Here is a 6,560-nt window from a genome sequence, read left to right as displayed (position 1 = left end):
TTCTTTCTCAGTCTTCTCATAGATTCTCTTCGACCAAGTTTTTTTTTGTTTTTGTTTTTAGGCAGGGAAATGAAGGTTAAGTGACTTGCCCCCAGGGTCACATAGCTTTTAAGTGTCAAGTGTCTGAGGTCTGATTTGAACTCAGGTCCTCCTTTAATCCAGGGCCAGTGCTTTATCCACTGTGCCACCTAGCTGCCACCCAGCCATCATTCTTAAAAGTATTTTCAGAATAACAGTTAAACTGTCATAGTTTAATATTCTATTGTTTCTCCTACAACAGCAATATCTGAGGTATCTGAGGGGAAGGTCATTGAAGCCGGTGTTAGTTACATTTATATGTGTATACATTGTTCTATGGAGAGAATGTTCTTTGAGGAACAGGACTGTTTTGTTTTTGTCTTGGTGTCCCCTGCACATAGTAGATGCTTAAGAAATCTCATCGATTTACTGATTCTACTTAAATTAGAGACCAAGACCTGTGACTGCTTAACTTGCTACCTGTAGAATCCAGCACAACATATCCAGGCATTCACTGAACCATTTTAAGAACATCGGTGTTCAGAAATGGGAATCCTAATGATCCCCTGTTATGGCCTAGTTTAGGTTCAAAAGCAAAAACAAGAGACCCTCACTCCTTTTCCTCCCTAGAGGTTCCTGCTTAACTCCAGTAGCTTTGGAGTTGTGTGGTCAACCTTATGTCACTGGTTAAACACAATCCATTTCCTTCTACCCAGCCATGAACCAATTCATTTATTAGATATTCTATTATAATAAACAAATTACCATGCTAGACACTGGGGGAGATATAAAAGTTAAAAAGTCATGGTGGGGTGTAGCCAAGACAGCAGAGGAGAGGCTGTGACTCCCACAAGCTCCAGATAAACCCGTCCATTCACGCCCAAATAATGCAGTAAAAAATCAAAACCCAGAACAGCCTAATGCACATAAGAGCAGAGTGAGACTATTTCTCCGCAAAAGAGGGCAATTCTGATCACCTACTGATCAGGCTGAACAGCTCAGCGCTCAGTCCAGACCCAGCGAAGGACACTGCTTCCAGTGCATGCCAGAGTCTTCAGCACTAGCAGTTTCTGAGGCTCCGATCACGGACTGGTGAGGGGGTTCAGCAGTAGGCCGGGGTGAAGTGGAGGCAGTATCTACTGGAGTTGGGGCAAAGTGCCCTGGGTCTGAACCAGTGAGCTGAATCGAGTGGTGGTGGTCCAGTGGGGGAGGGGCAAAAGCATGCCAAGCTTCCGACAATAGAGAATCAGAGTTCAATCAGACTTCTGTTTCCAGGTCAAAGAGAAAGAGGCTGTGATTACTCACAAGCCAGGCAGGCTGAGAAGAAGCCCAATCATCCCCTGGGCCACACTGTAGCACAAACAGTGTGTCCTGGAAGCAGCGCTACACTTTAAGAAGGAGTAAAAAGCCAATAAATAGTAAACCAGGATGAGTAGGCAGAGAAAGCAGAAGACCATCAAAAACTTCTTTGGGGGAAAGGTAGACCACAATACATCCTAAGAAGAAGAAGATAATAACAGGGTCAAAGCTCCAACATCCAAAGCTTCCAAGAAAAATATGAACTGGTCTCAGGCCAGGGACTTTGAAGAGAAAATAGGAGAGATAGAATGAAGATGTAGAGAAAGAGAGGAAGGAATGGAAAGAGAAATGAGAGCAATGCAGGAGAGTCATGAGAAAAAAAGTCAACAGTTTGAAAAGCCAAATGGAAAAGGAGATTAATAACCTGTCTGCTGAAAATAATTGCCTAAGAATTAGGATTGAACAAATGGAAGCTAGTGACCTTAAGAGAAACCAAGACACAGTAAAGCAAATCCAATTGAATGAAAAAATAGAGGGCAATGTGAAATATCTCCTTGGAAAAACAGCTGACCTGGAAAATAAATCTAAGAGAGATAATTTGAAAATCATTGGACTACCTGAAAACCATGACCAAAACAAGAGCTTAGACACCATAGAGATTGTGAGGGGAAATTGCCCTGATATTCTAGAAGCAGAAGCTAAAATAGAAATTGAAAGAATCCACTGATCACCTCCTGAAAGAGATCCCAAAAGGAATACCTCCAGGAATATTATAGCCAAATGCCAGAACTCCTAGGTCAAGGAGAAAATATTGCAAGCAGCTAGAAAAAAGGAATTTAAATACTGTGGAGCTCCAATAAGGATAAAGCAAGATCTAGCAGCTTCTACATTAAAGGACCGGAGGGCATGGAATATGATATTCCAGAGGGCAAAGGAACTGGGACTACAGCCAAAAATCACATACCCAGCAAAACTAAGCATCCTCTTTCAGAGGCAAACATGGAACTTCAAGGAGAAAGAAGACTTTCAGGCATTTGTTATGAATAGATTGTTAATGCTAGAATGCTAGCCCAGGTTCCTAATTTTACAAATTTTATTTCCCAACTTAATGTCCTTTTGATTATACTATGTTGCACCTGGGAGGTGTGCTTTTTATTTAAAACAAACATAACTGCTTCAAACTTCAATTGTTTTTGTCCTAAAGACTGATGGACTCATGACTAACTTGTATGTGTTTATGGAGGGAACAGTCTATTCTTGGCTACCATGGGATTTTTGGTAAAGGAACAAAGCCATTCTCATTTTCACCAAGATGAATCTTTTCCCTTTTTTAGGGACTACTTGGAGAATCATCACCACTTTGGTCCCAGGATCCCCATGCATACTTTTGGCCACTTTATTTAGGAGGTAAGATTCTTTTATATGAGTTCTCTTTCTCCTTCATTGGAAAGTATATTTGAATTTTTGCAAGGCACGTGAAAATATTTCTTAGATAGCCTTGTAGACACTATGGAGAGATGGGGGGTTGGTATGAGAGTATTCAGAATGCTTAAACAATGCCCAAAGAGTATTGTTAAATAGGTTGATGTTAAGCTAGAGAGAGGGAGATGGCAAACTATTCTAATATCTTTGCCACAAAGACCCCAAATAATGAAGTCACAAAGAGCTGGACACAAATGAAATGCTCAGTAACAACAAATAAACCTAGAAGGGATAACTAATAATGGATAAAAGAATTTTAACCAGCAGGAATGATGGAGTGAGATTTATAAGATCAAATTCAATAGCAATAAATGTAAATCTTTGCCCCTAGGTTAAAAAATCAATTATATAAGTATATGATGGGAGAGATAGGAATTGAAAATTGTTCATCTGCAAAAGACATAGGCATTTTTAGTGAATCGTACACTCAAAATGAGTAAACTATATGGCTTGTGATGACAAGTCAGCTTTCCAAGTTGATGCCAAGAAAGCTGCCATAAGAGACGTGAGAGACCAAATAGTGTCCAAAACAAGGGAAGTGATAGTCTACTATGTTCTGTTCTAGTCAGACTTTTTCTGTATTACTAAGATAAGTTCCTATAAAAGAGGCATGACAAACTAGAATGTTTTCCAAAGACAACAGGATGGTGAGAAGTCTCAAAGCATGTCATATGAGAATTAGTGAAAGCAAGTAGGTATATTTAATTGACATAGAAATGACTTCAGGGCAGCAGGAGGCTATGACTGTGATCTCATATATTTGAAAATACAGAAGAATTAATAGTGTCCTTGATGTCAGAGAGTAGTAGTAGGACTAATGGGTAGAAAATGCATGGAGGCATAGAACTATTCAATATAAGAAGAAACTATCTCACAATTAAAATTGCTCCCATAATAATATGGGTTGCTTCAAGATGTAGTGAATTCTCTGGAACTGAGAGTCTCTAGCCAGAGACTGGATGGCCACTTGTTGGGAAAGTGTAGAAGGAATTCATGTTTCAAGAAGGGGTATACAAGATGATACCCTCCCAAATCTAAGATTATTGGAATCTAGAGTTGTATTTTGCTAGTATTTAGTGCTAAACTTTTCTTTAAGGGTTTAAATATAAGTGGAGAGTACATGGTACTTAGTATTTAAAAAATCAAGATTCAAGTTCAGAATTTACTATCTACTAGCTTTTTGAGCCTGAATGAGTCATTTAAGCTCTGTGATCCTTCATTTTCTTATCTATAAAATGGACATATCGATTCTTGCACTGCCTACCTCTTACATGAAGCTATTGTGAAGATCATGTGAGAAGATATAAAAACACCTTGTAACTTTGTAACTGCATAACATACAATATAATTTTTAAGAGCAATGTGACATAATGAGGAAAAAAAAGCATAAGTATAGAGACCTTAATTCAAGTGGCTGTAGCACTTACTGGCCCTGTGACTATGGCCAATTACTTAATTTTTCTGAGTCTCTATTTTCAAATCAGAAAAATATGGGTGGTAATATATTTGGACTACCTATTTGACAGCTGGGAAATTATAAAGTACTATTCATCTATGAATCTAGGAGCTAAATAAATACTACTAATAAAAATAATGCTTTCTGGTTATAAAGTTATAGTGAAAATAAGTTTTATTACCTTAATAAGATAGTAGGAATAAGTTTTTCAACTTAGCAACGTAACTGACTCCATTTTTAAACTTCCATTTTGTGTTCAAGTTGTTGACAGTTATATGTTTTTCTTTAAGTTGTTTTTTAATACTAAGAAAGTATATGACCTAGTAAACCATACTTTGTAAGCATATGCGAACCCTCTCAGAAGGACAGACCATCAATGAAAAAAATATTACAAACAACTTTATCAGTAGCTTTTTGAATGAAACACCAATCAATTTATGTGGTAAACAAATTCGAAATGCCTATAAGCTGGAAGTATAAGAAACCCACCAGAGGCCCTAGCTTACTCCAGGGTGGTAAGTGAGAGTCTGACATTTGAGACTCAAGCAGACTATTTTCACTTGAGGACAGTGATGATAGACCAATTTGGAGGAAGATACAGGGCTTCCTACTAGGCATAGAGGGAACTTTGTCCTGAGAGAACTTTGTCATGAGCCCATATAAAAGCCACTTATTGGGACCTCTAAGACATAGGTTGATAGTTTGTTCTTAGAGGAGTTGATGTTTGTATTATTTACACATAGTGATTAATAATGTTTGATTTTATTTATTGAGAAGTTTTCAATCTCTTTGTTGTTTCTGTCACAGTAGTTAGCGTATATAAGGGTAAACAGCAAGCACCATGGTTTACAATAATGCTTTGTAGTTTACATAGTGTTTTCATATATGTTATCTTATTTGATTTTTATAACAACCCCATGACCTTGGCTGGGCAGTTATGGTTTCCATTTTACAGACAGAAAATAGGGGTTCTGATGGTTGGGACTTGTTTAGGATCTTAGACTTTGCAATCAGCAAAGAGAACATTTAGACTTGGTCTTCTGAAGTAAAAGTCAGGTGTCTTTCTATTACACCTTGCTGCTTTAGGTATGAAGATCCCTAAGATATATTCATTAAAACAATCTACACACTGTGGTTAAGATTAATTGATACTGGATGTTACTAGTCAGTTCTTATACAAGGAAAATATTTACTAAAGTTTTTATCTAAAAATAGTCCTTTATTATCCTAACCTAGTCAAATATTGTAGCAGAACACTTAAAAATTAAACTGTAACTTCTACAGATGTGGCAAAATAGTGCCTTTTTTTTAGAAAATTTGGGTAAATTTTAAAAGATTTTTAAAAATCCTTATCTGTAAGTGTATTGGCATCTGGGTTTTATTCATATAGTAAGTTTCATTAAAATGATATTGGGAGGGGGGGCAGCTAGGTGGCGCAGTAGATAGAGCACTGGCCCTGGAATCAGGAGTACCTGAGTTCAAATCCAGCCTCAGACACTTGACACTTACTAGCTGTGTGACCCTGGGCAAGTCACTTAACCCCAATTGCCTCACTAAAAAAAAAAATGATATTTGGGAAAGTACAGGTGCTTGCCCAATTGGGTATATGATGACTAGTTCCAGGTGTACAGCTCATGTTTATCTTTTGGCAAATGTGCTTCCTTATGTTATTGAGTCCCACTCCATTTCTTTTTGATAACTTACATGATTTTTGTTCTCAGGAAAGACAGTTGTGGTACCACTTCAATGTAAAAAATGGGATACTGCTATTTGTACTTCTAATTAAAAACAAACCATGGAAGGAAACTGAAAAAAGTAAAACAGATGCAGACAAAAGAATCAATACAAAATGAAGAATTGACTTGCAGAAATATTTTTAGTTCTTTTGCTGGCAGGAAAAGTATGCTTAATTTTTTTTCCCATTTTTAATTCTAACAAGTCAAGAACCGTCTGCTTCCAAGTAAATACCAGGAAGCTCTCTGCACCTTTTCAGTGATGAAAGCACAGGTGCTGGAAACTCCATGCTTGCCCAAAGTGAGAGTGGTGGGGACACCCCTATGGAAAATGCCAATTTTGCTATGATTTGCTAAATGATGCTTCCCCCCCCCAAAAAAAGTTTGTAAAATTTCTACACCACACATTTCCACCATTTTGGAGGTGGCAGTAACTTCTTATTTCTTGAAGGATTGTATTCAGTGTAAATTTATGAAATTATAATATTAGTTCAAGTCCCCATACATTGGGACAACCCAGCCTTTATTGTTCTTCAAATATAATGAACCCTTAATTCCATGACTCTATTGTA

This window comes from Dromiciops gliroides, chromosome 3 (assembly GCF_019393635.1).
Source record: "Dromiciops gliroides isolate mDroGli1 chromosome 3, mDroGli1.pri, whole genome shotgun sequence".
Classification (NCBI taxonomy): domain Eukaryota; kingdom Metazoa; phylum Chordata; class Mammalia; order Microbiotheria; family Microbiotheriidae; genus Dromiciops; species Dromiciops gliroides.
This window is presented reverse-complemented; position numbering follows the sequence as displayed.